The sequence below is a fragment of the Carassius gibelio genome, chromosome B9 (genome assembly GCF_023724105.1).
Source record: "Carassius gibelio isolate Cgi1373 ecotype wild population from Czech Republic chromosome B9, carGib1.2-hapl.c, whole genome shotgun sequence".
Classification (NCBI taxonomy): Eukaryota; Metazoa; Chordata; class Actinopteri; order Cypriniformes; family Cyprinidae; genus Carassius; species Carassius gibelio.
The window spans coordinates 17,767,797-17,781,597 of record NC_068404.1 but is presented as its reverse complement, the minus strand read 5'-3'; the positions used below and the strand labels follow the sequence as shown (position 1 = coordinate 17,781,597).

Here is a 13,801-nt window from a genome sequence, read left to right as displayed (position 1 = left end):
AGGCACTGTCTTTATAAATAAACCACAGATTTGAGTTTTAAACAACTACATTCTCGCCTGAAATACTTTTAAAATTACATTTCATGACACAATAACAGTAATATTTTGAAAATGTTGATCCGAACAAATGGTGGTTGAACTCAACCAATGCTGCGTGAACTCAACCAATCAGGATGTTTAGCGCCCAAGTCCCGCCCCCGAAAGTTCCGGAACTCTAAAAAAGTACTCCCTCACCAGAAGGGACTCTCTGAGGGGCATTCTTTTACCCTGAACTTTATTTAGTTCCTGGTTCCTGCGGTGGAAACACACCGAGTACTAGGCCAAAGTCCCTAGTTCCTGTGTAAAGTTCCTGCGGTGGAAACGTGGCATATTACTGTCTTTTTTAATTTGCAAGTCAGAGAATTTATATTTCTTAGGAAACTTTGCATTTAGTATTCAGCATTTAGAAACCTTATTTAGCCTAATACTGCAGACAAAATTATGACACAATAACACCATATGATCCAATAAACAAAAAGCAATGCACAATAGATGAAGTAAGCATAAATGGCAACATCCTTTTGTAAAATAAATCTGGACTACTTCTAGACTGTATATTTTTTATTCTTTATTAATGACCAATAAATAAAACCAAACTTTAGTCTGCTGAATGCAAAAGAAGATATTTTGCAGAACTTTTGCTGTCCATAAAATTAAAATTCAACATTGAACCCCACTGTATGAGCATAAACATATAAATTGTTGGAAAATTCATTTTTTGTTCCACAAGTTAATATCATGAAGGTTTGGAACAACATGTGGATGAGTAAATGATAACGGTTTTCATTTTTGGGTGAACTATCCCCTTAAAAACAATCTAGTCAGCTAGTTTTGTTTTGTATGTACTTAAGTGTAATCTTTGTAACATTCCAACAATCCCTTGATGGATAGACTATGTTTCAAAACACATTGCCTTTCGTATTCATACCCTTTGAGGGCTTTGACCTCTTGGCAGTACATCTGACGTATTGGTCAAAAAGACTCTGACCATTCCAGTGGTCCACTATTGTGCTGGGACAGGGACTCTCCCATATTGATCCTTTAATCAACATCTATTGATTTTCTTTTTTTGTGTGTTTGTGAAAACTTTTGACCCATAGAAGCCTGAGACTCTGCTGCTGGACAGATTGCTGATAGTAAGCACTTTGATCTGTAAACAAACACCCTGTTTACAGGGAATATTCTCAGATCGGACCCCAGGGTCAGATCACGTAACCCAGCTTCCAACGTTACGCATGTGATATTACGATACTAAAATAACCACGTTAACATGTGGTCACACTGTGGTGCAATCTGTTTCTGATGTATTATGATTTAATGCTTAAAATGGAGTAGGGCGGAGAGCTCAAAAAAATCATATAGTTTTTTTAGGCTGAGTGCAGATATACACACAAAAAATACTGAGTAAATTTCTACTGGCAAGAGAATTGCACTTTACTTATCAAAGCATAGTAATAATTTTAGCCTTTATTTGATTTACCCCATTAAAGTGGTCCCATTACAGTTTCTATTATCATAAAAATACCTTTACTTGTAGGTTTAAAATGCTACATATGGCACACATAATGTCCAAAAACAAATATTTTGGCAAAATGTGAGTTTAGTGAGATTTATTGCGCTCTGACTGTTTGGGGCGCATGTACAGTATGTGACGGCGCTCATACACTGAAGTCTATATAATAAGACTTGTCCACTCCTGACAGGAATATGAAAATATTTGCATGACTTTCTAACATTTACAGATATTAAGTTATGCACTGAGGAAAACGCGTCTCAAATGCATTAAACGGTACGACTATCTGTCAGAGCATCTGTCTGGGCAAGCTGCTTAAAACTTGTTAACTATATCTTCCTAAATGATTTTGAAGCTTTTAAAGGATGTTTTATGTTTATGTTTTAATTTTATGCATTTTCCCCACAGCAGCTGATCCTGTGTCTTCCACTATTTTTCAGATGTGCATGCGATATTATACTAATATATATTGATATAAACTGGATTGCCTTATCCTTTATGGTGTATGAAAATAAACTGATATATTGTACAAATTTGATGTACCACCCAGTTCTAATATGGAGCTGATTTACAGTACAAATAAAAAGTTTGGAGTTGATGAGAAGAAAGTCTCTCATATACAGTACTCACCAAGGCTGAATTCATTTGATCAAAAAAAGTCATAGTGAAATATTATTACTATTTAACATAATTGGTTTCTATTTAAATATAATTTTAAATTTCATTTTATCATATGATTAATTTGCGGCATCTTTAGTTCAATCATCAGTGTCACATGATCCTTCAGAAATCATTCTACTAACATTTGTGCTGTTTTGTGGAAATCATATGCAGTTTTCTCAGGATTCTTTGAACAAAATTCAAAAGAACATAATTTGAAATTCATTTCAAAGAACATAATTCATTTGAAATAGAAATCTTTTGTTACATTGTAACTGTATCGACTGTCACTTTTAATCAATTTAATGCACCCTTGTTGAATTTAAATATGAATTTAATAAAAAAAGAAAAAAAAGAAACCCTTACCAAAGCCAACCTTTTGACCAGCAGTGTTCATGGGGATGGATGATCTATTGTCAGAAGTGTAGCAGTGGGCCATAACTGTAGTCAACAAGATTACACCAATAAAAGGTTTTTACCAGACAATGATGAGGTGGATTTTTATTTTCCTAAAAAGAGGCTTTGTGTTTTCATTTCTTTCCGCCACATCATGTCTGAATGAACTGATTAAGCTTCATCTTAATTGAGCAGGAAGTTGTTCTGTCCTGTGCTGATGTGTAAAGAGAGAGCGAGAAGGCTGCATCTAGACGGTTTTAGTCTGGGCACAGCCCTCCAGACCCGCAGCTGGAGACGGGCCATTGTGTTCTCCATCATCCTGACGTCCAGTGTAGTTGCCATAGCAACGGCAGGGCTAGCTGAGGTCAGAATACGTATGCTGGCTGATAAGAGGCAGAGCATCCTTACTACGGGGTCTTTAATCAGCTCTCTGGTTAATCAATACCCACCAGCCTGCAACTAATCAGCTGAGGACACTCGGCATGAGTCTGATGCTCAGACCGTTGTCCATAACTGGGTCATTTTTGTTCCTCATATCTGTTCCCAGGAATAAAAGGGCCCAATGCATGATGAGCACTGCTGTAAAAATGAGAGCTCTGCGGTTCTCCCTGACCGTTTGAAAGGGACTGTGCTTAAGCCTTGTTCACACTTTTGATTTGGCCCTGCCAGTAGATGCCTTTAATGATATTATTTTTAGAACAAAGAATCAGTTTTCTTGGGGTGAAGCATTTTCAAGTCCCTCCAGGATTCCACAGATTTTTTTTTTTTTCTGATTCTCCATAGCAAATAAAACCATGTGATTGAGAATCTGTTCTCAAGGAGCAAATATTGGAGATGAAATGTTTTTATTTTTAGAATTGAGCATAACTTATGTGTTCACTATAGCAATAATACAGTCCAGAAAATCACATATTTGGTATTAAGTGATATTTCCAGGATTTGAGTGACCTTCTGAACTTTGAACCTGCTCTTATATGCATTCATATGGTAAAAATATCTTTAAAATAATAGATATCCCTTTAAATGGATACTTCACCCAAAAATATAAAAATAAAGTCTTGGCTCTTCCAAGCTTTATAATGGCAGTGAATGGGGTTTAAGATCAAGTTGGGTGGATAGTCCAATAAAAGTGGATTCATCCATCATAAAATGTCCAGCTCCACATGGTGGGTTAATAAAGCCTTCTGAATCGAATTGATGCATTTTTTTGTAAGAAACCTACCCATATTTAAAACTTTATAAACCATAATCTCTAGCTTCCGCTAACCGTCACATGTACATTCATGAGAGAGAGGCATCCAGTAAATGGTGTAGGACGTAGGTGAAAGTAGTGAGTGTCGACAAACGTGGAAGCGCAGAAGAGAGAGAAACAAAAATACTGGTTAAAACATTAAGTACAAAATGAGGATTTGTAAAGAAAAATGTTGGGGGATTTTGATATAAGCCAAGAGAAGATGTTTTTTTGCGGTAAACAAAACTTGTTTCTCGCGAGACTAGCATGTTCTCACCGCAGCTTTTGTTTTGCCTACATCCTCTGTCATCCCCTGGATGCCACTCTCTGGTGAACAAGCATACGAAAGTTAGCAAAAGCTAAAGAATTATGGTTTATATAGTTTTAAATATATTTTTCTTACACAATTTATCAGTTCACTTCAGAAGGCCTTTATGTGGAACGCTTTTTATCGGATGGATGCAGTTTTTGGGCTTCAAAATCTCAAACCCCCATTCACTGCCTTTATAAAGCTTGAAAAAGCCAGGACATTATTTTTATATTAATAACTCAGATTATATTTGTCTGAAAGAAGAACGTTATATTCACTTAGGATGGCTCGATGTTGAGTAAATCATGGGATGATTTTTGGCTGAACAATCCCTTACATTTTTTCTAGAAAAGTTGTGTAAACTAAATTTCGTATATTGAATAGACCGTAGTCATTATGTAGAGATGATGAGGAATGAAAGAGGGAGGAGGGAACCCAGCTGTCTAAAGAGAGGTTTGTCAAGACAAGGGATTGCAGTGAGAGAATATGGCCTCAGTCGGCTGGTGCTTTTGACTTCATTTCGGTATTTATGACCTCATTTACGTAATTCCCATCAGCCACCAGCCTCGCCGAAATCTCCAATTATATATGCATCTCGATGCTTCCCAACGAATTGTGTTCCCTAGGTGGTTAATATTTCCTTAATGATGCGTGTGATTTTCTGTTTGACTGTGGAGAACATGGGGAAGGATTCTCAGCATGTCAGTTTAGTGCTCTTGGCTTGTGTGGGCTTGGTCTAGAGATCCATCAGTACGTGACCCACTGTGCTGTTAATGATGTAATGAGTGGTAGGGATGAAGCCTGGGGCATGTTGTCTTCTCTGTGGTGACTTCATAAACGACTGCAGAGGTGTGACCGCGGCTCCGCTCGGCTCAGGCAGGTGCCAAGCACCGCTATCCTCTCCTGCAATGCAGAGACAAAGCAGTTTAACACTGGGGTTTAGGCTTTTGTCCTCTGCGTGCTAAGTATGCCAGTTTTGTGCAGCGCTCTAAGGCAGAATACATCCCAAGCACGTGCTAAATGCCGATATGTGTACAGTACTAGACAGTTAGTCATACGTTTTTCCTCCAAATGTCTCACTTAGACACATTTCTGCTAAAGCCTGTAATGTATTCATCCGTCTGTGTTTAAATGGCTTATTTTCAGATGACAATGCAGATGTAATTTCTATAACTTTGGCTCATTTAGTCTCTGAAATGTGTGACTGTACTTAAAATTTCAGTTTTCATGCACTTTTCTTCACTGATATCTTGCCACACTTTGTGTACCCATAATATTTCCTGAAAAGTTATATCTCAATTCTGATTGGTTGATTGAAATGCTGTTCCAGGATCAACAAGGATGTTAATTATTCTACTTGGTGAAATCTTGCTCACCATATATATATATATATATATATATATATATATATATATATATATATATATATATATATATATATATGATAATTCATAATCATTTAAAAAATATTGCATTCTTGCTCAGCGAAAGTCTATACCTTAGCCAATACACAGATTCCTGCAAACACATTCCATAAGTTTGGTTGTGCCAGCTCTACCATCTGAGTTTGAGGTGATGGATTCTTTGAGAACAGAACTCTCCATGCATAAATTAGTATGCGCAAAATGTAGGACTGTTTGTGTCACCCCCGAGGCGTAGTGCCATAAATTATGTGAATGTGTGTATAGCCTACACGTCTTGTGTGATGTCCTCTTTCATAGCTGCATTTTTCTGAAGAAAACTGCTGTCTGTGACTTCAAGGAGATTCATAGTCCTCTCCACAGCTTTTAGGGCAAGCATCCAGTATGAATGAGTTTTGATGGTCGCCTAGATTAGTAGCATCGACTACTTCATCTAGATGTCAGGACACCCTAATTTCACAGGTCCTTTTGTTGAGACAAATTAGTCGATGTTCAAGCAACCTACCAATGATTTGTTTTTGAAAATCTTTACCTTTGCGCATCCATATCATGCAGAGGGAAGCCCACAGCACCGTTCTGAAGTGACTTGTGTTTATTTATTGTTCTCCGTTTCGTGCTACGAGGCTTACTTTGAATTAGCATGTTTCCAGCTAGCACAGAAAGAAAATGCTGCAAATGCTCCCGACTGACTGACTGATTCCAGCTCAATTCCTGCTGCTTTTCCCGCTCTGCTAGGGTTCTGCTGGGATTCAACTTTTAATAGATGAGAAGATGCCAAGCGCAAGTGGGTAATCACACGAATTTGGTTCTGTGCAGTCCACCAGGAATGAACATAAGCCCTTGACATTAAACAGAAGACCTAGAAACAAAAGACTAAGGAGGTAGAAAAAGAAATGGAAGATTAACAAGAAGAAAAAGTGGAATGAAAGTCATCGCATAGCTAGCAGTGTTGGGCAAGCTGCTTATACTGGACCTTGACAGCAATTAACACAGACAAGACATATAGCAACACTTTAAGCTAAGATACATTTTATTTTACTGTATTTATACGTTTTTTATTTTTTATTTATAACTGTATAATTTTGCCAGAAAACGTATTAGAGTACATGTTAATGTAAAAAATCTTGCGTGATATAATATTTGTTTCCTGGTTTTATTTTGCACTGGATGTAAAAACTGCCTTGTTTGTAATGGGTTTTTTTGGTTTTGTCAATAAAACATTTACATTTAGCAATGTCATATGACCCCTTTAAGTTTGCAGTTTTATTTAGGCTATTACTTTGCTCCACCGATACCGACCCTGTCCTTGTCACACTATCTCAGAGAATGCCTTGCACCATGAGTCTCTGCAGCATTTAAATGGTGCAAGAGTATGTGTGTCTGAGAAACAGGAATCACTCCTCTCCCTAGGCATCACCACTACAGCCATTCATCAAAGTGCTGTGACTCAGTAAATATTCATCAGCCACTTACAGTGACTGACAGCAAGCACAGCACACAGCTAACACCAAATTACAAAGAGCGGAGATAGAGGACTGCAGGAGGGAGGCAAGAGATTTGGTGAGAAAGGAGACGTGCTGATGGAAATAAGCTGTTGAAATGTCTGTGCAGTTATTCATTAAGAGATCATGAGAGACAGACAGACACTAGTGTGCCCTTGAGAGCTGAATGTACGTGACTTGAGTGCCGATGTGTTATTTGGACCTGAGCACCTGTACATGGATTGTGATTGTTAGTTACAGTGCTAAAGGGCACATGGCAGCACCTGGCCTTCGAACTTTCTTTCAAAGTGCAGGCAGACTCTAAAGTTTAGATTGCAGTAAAATAAATTATTCAGGTTGGTAAAGGTAACATCTTTTGGAGCCTGAGAATTGCCCTTAGAAATGCAGAAAAATGTCTTGCATTGGGTGCATAGTAATATTTTTTGGTGTGTGTTGTTTTTGCATTTAATATTTTTCTGTTTTACTTAATGTATCATTTATTTAATTTTCTACTTAAATTTTAGACCAATTTAAGAGCTAAAGTCACAAAATATCTGGTCATAGAGAAATAATCTTTGAACGCTTAGATATGGATGTGAGATTAAATGCCATGGTGATTTATCTTGACCTTAAAAGTACTATGTCCTTAATTGTAGGTCACAGTCCTGCAGTGTGTTTGTTCTGACAGCCCAGCCACATCTGACTCCAGGCTTTAGACCGTTATCATTAGTGCAAGGACTTGTGCAGCAGTGTTTCGGTTTCAAGTGTAAATTAAGACTGCAGACTGGCCATCAACTGGTAACTTATAATGGACAGTCTACACTGTCAGTCATAAAAATCTTAGTTATGATGTATATCTTACAGTCTGACTTAAAAGACCATCAGTGTTCTACTGTCTGCCTTTGGTTTTACCCAAGATGCCTCTTTGGGTTTTATGTACAATCTAACAAGCAACAGTCAAGGACAGAAAAAAAAACAAAGTGCACCCAACTTTATAACAACTTGCACATCATCTAATGGAGAGTCATGGTCATTACTTCTGTTTTTCTATAGATTATTTTTTTTTTTATTATTCTTTGTTATTTGCTCTGCTGCAGAGTCCTTATTAGTACCTTGTTTTTTTTTTTTTTTTTCGTTTTTTTACTATGTATCTAGGGCTGTTCGAAAGTTTAGGGTCAACAAAATGCATTTATTTTATTTATTGATTTACTTTTATTCAGCAAGGATTCATTAAATTAGGGATGCACCGAAATGAAAATTCTTGGCCGATACCGAAAACCGAAAAAGAGAAAACCAAGGCCGAAAACCGAAACCGAAACACCGAAAGAAATTATGCCAATTATTAGTACCATTGCATTTATTGCTATGACCGTGTACTAACTTTACTAAAATTAAGACATTGCAATTGCATAAATTAATATTAAAGTTTCAAAGATAATTACAATTACATAACTTGTAATTATAAAATACATAAAAATGCATAATTACAAATGATGCAAATATTTATTAAGCACATTGCAACAATGCACAGTATAAAATAAAATTCAAACCAAAAATGTATCCCACTCATGTGTATATTTAATAATAATGTACAGGCCTACTGGCCTGCAGAAAGGTTTTAAAATGAACAGTTCTCTCATAAAAACAAAGTGCATTTAGGTGAAGTGCATTTGAAATTGTTCTCTGTAGGACTAGAAAGTGCATTACTTCTCCATTTGGCAAGACTGTTATCACTTCTGGGGATGGGGACTTCAGACAGATAACCATCTAGCTGTTGAGCAGTTGAGCTTGTCATCTGCCTGACATTTGAGAAATATTTGAAAGAGTGTATTTAAATAGGGCCAGGGCATAAATGAACATTTTTATCAAATTAAAGCAGAAATCTAGCAGAAAATCTAGCATAAATATGGCTACAATCTGATATTATGTATGTATATATGTTTGTGTGTGTGTGTATATATATTGTGTGTGTGTATATATATATGTATGTATATATATATATATATGTATGTATATATATATATATATATATATATATATATATATATATATATATATATATATATATATATATATATATATATATATATATATATATATATATATATATATATATATATATATATATATAGTAGCCTAAGAACAAAATAGCCAACCTATTATTATTATTTGAGGCACTTTCTTGCAGAATTTCACTGTACATATCAGACAACGATGGTGCATGCCACTCATCTGGTGCACAGACGAGTCTTTTTTCTGCGCTCTGATCAGTCTCCTGCGCTTGGCGCTTCTCCGTCTCCACGCCGGTTCTCCGCATCCAGCGCGGCCTGGATCATTTCTCGTGCGCGCTGCCTCATTTCCGCATCCAAGTAATGGTCTTTATAACGCGGGTCAAGCACATTCGCGAAGAAGTGCAGAGGATCCGACAAGATCTCAGTGAGACGTGTGCTAACAGACTCTATAAGACTGTACTTTTCTTTGTTTTTACTTCGTGGTCCGTCTTAATCTCTTTGTTAGGAGACGCTTTAGTGCTGCGAATAAAGGAATACGAAGAGAGAGAATGTTCTCACTGGTGTTAAGTGAATGTCGCGTGGAGCTCGTGGTCTTTGCTATGCAGGTGCACGTGCAGGTCGCGGTTTCTGTTTGCGTCATCACAACATTTCGGCTGTGTTGTTTCGGTGATAAAAGTCTATCGGCCGAAAACCGAAAAAGCCATTTTCGGCCGAAAATTTTCGGTGGCCGAAATTTCGGTGCATCCCTACATTAAATTGATCAAAAGTGGGAGCCAGGACTTTTACATTGTTACAGAATATCTATTTCACATAAATGCTATTCTTTTGAACTTTCTATTTATTAAAAATAACTATATCGTGCTTCCCATTAAAATACTAAAAATAAATGTTCCCTGAGCAGCTAATCAACATAGTAAAATGATTTCTAAAGGATCATGTGACACTAAAATCTGGAGTAATTGCTCCTGAAAATTCAGCTTTGCAATTACAGGAATAAATTCCATTTTAAAATATATTTTGTATTTTAAAATAACATTTTCTTTTAAATCTTAACATAATGTTTGTGAATGTGTGCATTGTTTGTAGTGCTATCAATTCTGTGCATCGTGCGCTGCAATTGACATTTATAAATTAAGAATAAATCAAAACCATAACCTTATGTATAAACTGTAGCAATGGCAAGCTCTGCTAATTATAAGCTTCAGCATGATTTCAGTCCTCCACTAACACACTTAACTGGGGTGAGGGCCTAAGCATGACTTTTCCTTTAACATTAGTGCGTGACATTTCATGGCTACGTCTTGGCAATTTGAGGCCAGTAGTATTAAGCAATGTCATTTTCAAATCACAACCGAAAATTAGAATGGGATTAATACAAGAGGAAAGAATCCTCAGGAAACCGTACAATTCAGATATGTCATTTGTTCTATTTCCAATAAACAGGTCTTCAAAAGAATTCCTCAACCACATCAAATTCACAGAACAGCCACTCAAGCTTTCCAGTATTGCCTTGTCTCAATTTTTATACTCAATCCCGCTACTACTTTCCACTAGCCAAGATCCGCAGAGCCTGTAGTTTCATTTGCAGAACCCACATTTCCAGTCACACTCCAGTGGGTTTGCAATCTAAGCCTGTAAGGATAAGTAATGGCCAAGACTGTACAAAATAAAGGTAAATGCAGAAGTGATGGAAAAACACGGCCAAAAGCTTCCAGCAAATGTGCACGCCCCCAGACAACATGCTGCCCGTGTCTGTAGACATGAGCTCAAGTGGGCCAGTCTAACGATTGAAGGTGATCACTTCTGACAGTGTAGCGTTTTATGTGGAGAGGATATACAGTATGTTTTTTTTTGTTCTGCTTCAGATGCTTTCTCCTTGTGATGCTCAGATTTCTCGGGGGGAGGAAATGCAGGAATAAGTTTGTGACCTTAAAAAGCCTAATATCTAATATCCTGAGCGTTAACTGCACTGGAGCTTGAAATTAATGTTGGATTTTCATTTCAAGAGCATCAGCAAAGTCAAGTGTCTTGGGGAAAAGGCAAGTTGTCCGTCTGAAATAGTCGGCAATACCTAACATGCGTGTCGTAATTTGATAAAGAATCTCAAACACCAAAGGCGTAGACCGAAAAGATGACAGGCTTTTAAGAAATCATAATGTCATGTCTGGAACTAATTCAAGTGAGTTTTAGAAACAACCAAGCAAATATTTAATCACTACAATGCTTATTACTTGGCAAAACATTCAGCCATAAATCGGAAACAAAACGACATTTATAAATAAAACCACATCATGCACTGATTCACCGGGAGTGTGATGACTTGACCCTGCAAAATGCTGAAACCTTGCATTTATGGTTACTTGTATCAGATGCATCTAAAAAGCATCTAATCACTGCTGCTGTGTTCACCAGTTAAACAATTGACTGTTATCTAGAGTTCAGCATTGCATTTGGCCTCATGACTCATTTGTAGAAATTGCAATGGAAATGTTTTTTTTTTTTTTTTTCTGTTTGTTTTTTTCTTTATGTGCTTGGTCTCAATGCACTTTATGGAGTACAGATTGGCCATCATAAAACATTCCTTGAGAGAGGTGCTGCATGCAGAATAGAGCCCCAAGGCAATTAGCTTTTATGGTGTTTAGTTCAAACCCATGTGGTACGTGCCTTACAGATACTTAAGTTATCATTGGAACTGTCTGATTTGTGGATTTTAATTGTAGGTCTTTCTGGAGGTCTGATCTCAGTTGTACTGTTGTGACTTAATTGCTTGAAGCATAGAAACCATATAAAAGTTATTTAAATAATCTGGTAAGGCAGTGTAACAGTCTTTAAATAGTTCTTGAGTTAGTTTATATTATGGGATAACGTTTTTTGTTCCTTTTATTTAGCAAGGACACCTTAAATTGATCAAAAGTGGTGGTAAAGATATTTATAATGTTACAAAGGAATTCTACTTCAAGTAAATGTGAACTGAACTTTCTATTCATCGAAGAATATTGAAAATAAATACATTTTGCACATTTTTATATTTGTAATTATTTATATTGCAGAAAGATTGTTATATTCTCACCAAGGCTGCAAGTAAATGCAATTTGGGCAATAACTTCTGAAAAATAGCATGGATTAAAAAAAGGAAAAATCTCTCACAATTCCATCTCTCTCTTTACTCTGTCTTTTTATTCTACTGTTCTCTCTTTCACACACTTAGCCATGGCAGTTTGTTGAGCGCAGCAGATGTTGCAATAAGGGTCCAGGGAGAATCAGTGGCAGCAGAAATAGTGGGCACTATTAAACTATCAGTTATAAAGAGGGTTTGACTCTCCACCTCTTCATTTCCTTGATAAACCCCCGAGACAACACAGATAGAGGGAGAAAGCCTTCAGACTCATGCCTTTGGCTTGAGTAAAGATCTCCTTTTTTGTATACATAAGTACTCGCATTCACAAACACATGCCTGCATTTAATTAAATAAACCTCTCAACTGCTCTGAACCTCTCTGATGGTTTTCTCTCGAGATGAGACTGAATCTGAAGAATGAAATCATCACACCGGCTGCCACGTCTGCGTTCATATTAGAACAGCTCGCAATCTGTCGCCAAATGAAACTGGCATGGATGACACAAAGTGAGAGAGTGTGGGATGGAGAGATGGCTTGTAGGAAGCGGAGAGAGGAGCTTAGACTGATTGCCATTGGAATTCCCCAAGTAACTTTATTGAGTCCAATTTGATTTACACCAGAAAAGTCTGGCATCCAGAATGCCAGCCTTGTGTAAATGCCAATCAAGATTCATTCAGTATGATGAGGGCTGATTTCAAGTCCAGTAGAAAGCCAGAGAGTGTAGGTTTTACTCAAGATGGGCAGTGTATTTATGGGAATGGAAATGAGGCAGTGAGGGATGAATGTGTAGACAGTTCTGCGGGTCTTGGGTTGCAACTAATTTTATTTTATTTTATTATTTCATTGCAAAGTGAAGTCATAGATGAGATTCATCTTTAGTGATGGCGCCATAGTCAAATAGAAAGGGACCCACTTTACAGATATATAAAAAATACTGAAAATGAAATGGACAGGGTGATAAAGAGGAAGGCAGTAAAGATATTATAGTCTTAAATGACGTAAGAGCAAAAGGGATTCAAGTCTTATAAAAAGAGGGATAAAAAGCAAAAGTGTTTGTGGTGCATGAAAGTCTGAGGCCATTTGGGGTGCCTCTGGACAAGCTGAAGCAGCAGTCTGGACAGATTAGGAGAGCTGCGAGTCTGAGGGCTGATGGGTATTTTTAGAGTGATTTAGAGTTCCTGACAATAATGATGATGATACCACTGCGCTTCTACAGATTGAGATGGAGAGAGAGAGAGAGAGAAATGCCACACAGTATCTCTCAACAATTTTCCACTCTTGAGATTAGTTTTATTTGTGGGAAAACAGTATTTTTGAAATATGAGCTGAAACTTTAAAAGGCTTATTAAGTCAGTGCTGATAGCTTTGTGAACCGCACCGTTGTATCAGGGGCGTCCCGAGTTCAAATCCCAACCAGAGGACCTCTCCTGACCATAACACTCTTCTCTTTCTCACTTCGCTTCCTGTCAACTCTGATCTCTCTTATCATAATAAAGGCAAAAATGGCAAAAAAAAAAGAAAGAAAAAATAATAAGTCGATTTGTGAAAAAAAAAAAAAAAAAAAAAAAAAAAATCTATATATATATATATTGTATTAAAGTTTTGGGGCTCTATCATACA

At 37.0% G+C, this 13,801-nt stretch overlaps 1 protein-coding gene across 1 annotated transcript in view; it reads left to right on the top strand.

Moving 5' to 3' along the window:
- Nucleotides 1–13,801, top strand: part of LOC127964879 (mannosyl-oligosaccharide 1,2-alpha-mannosidase IB) — an 84,050-nt gene that overhangs the window by 43,269 nt on the left and 26,980 nt on the right. The gene's annotated exons all lie outside the window — the stretch shown is intronic.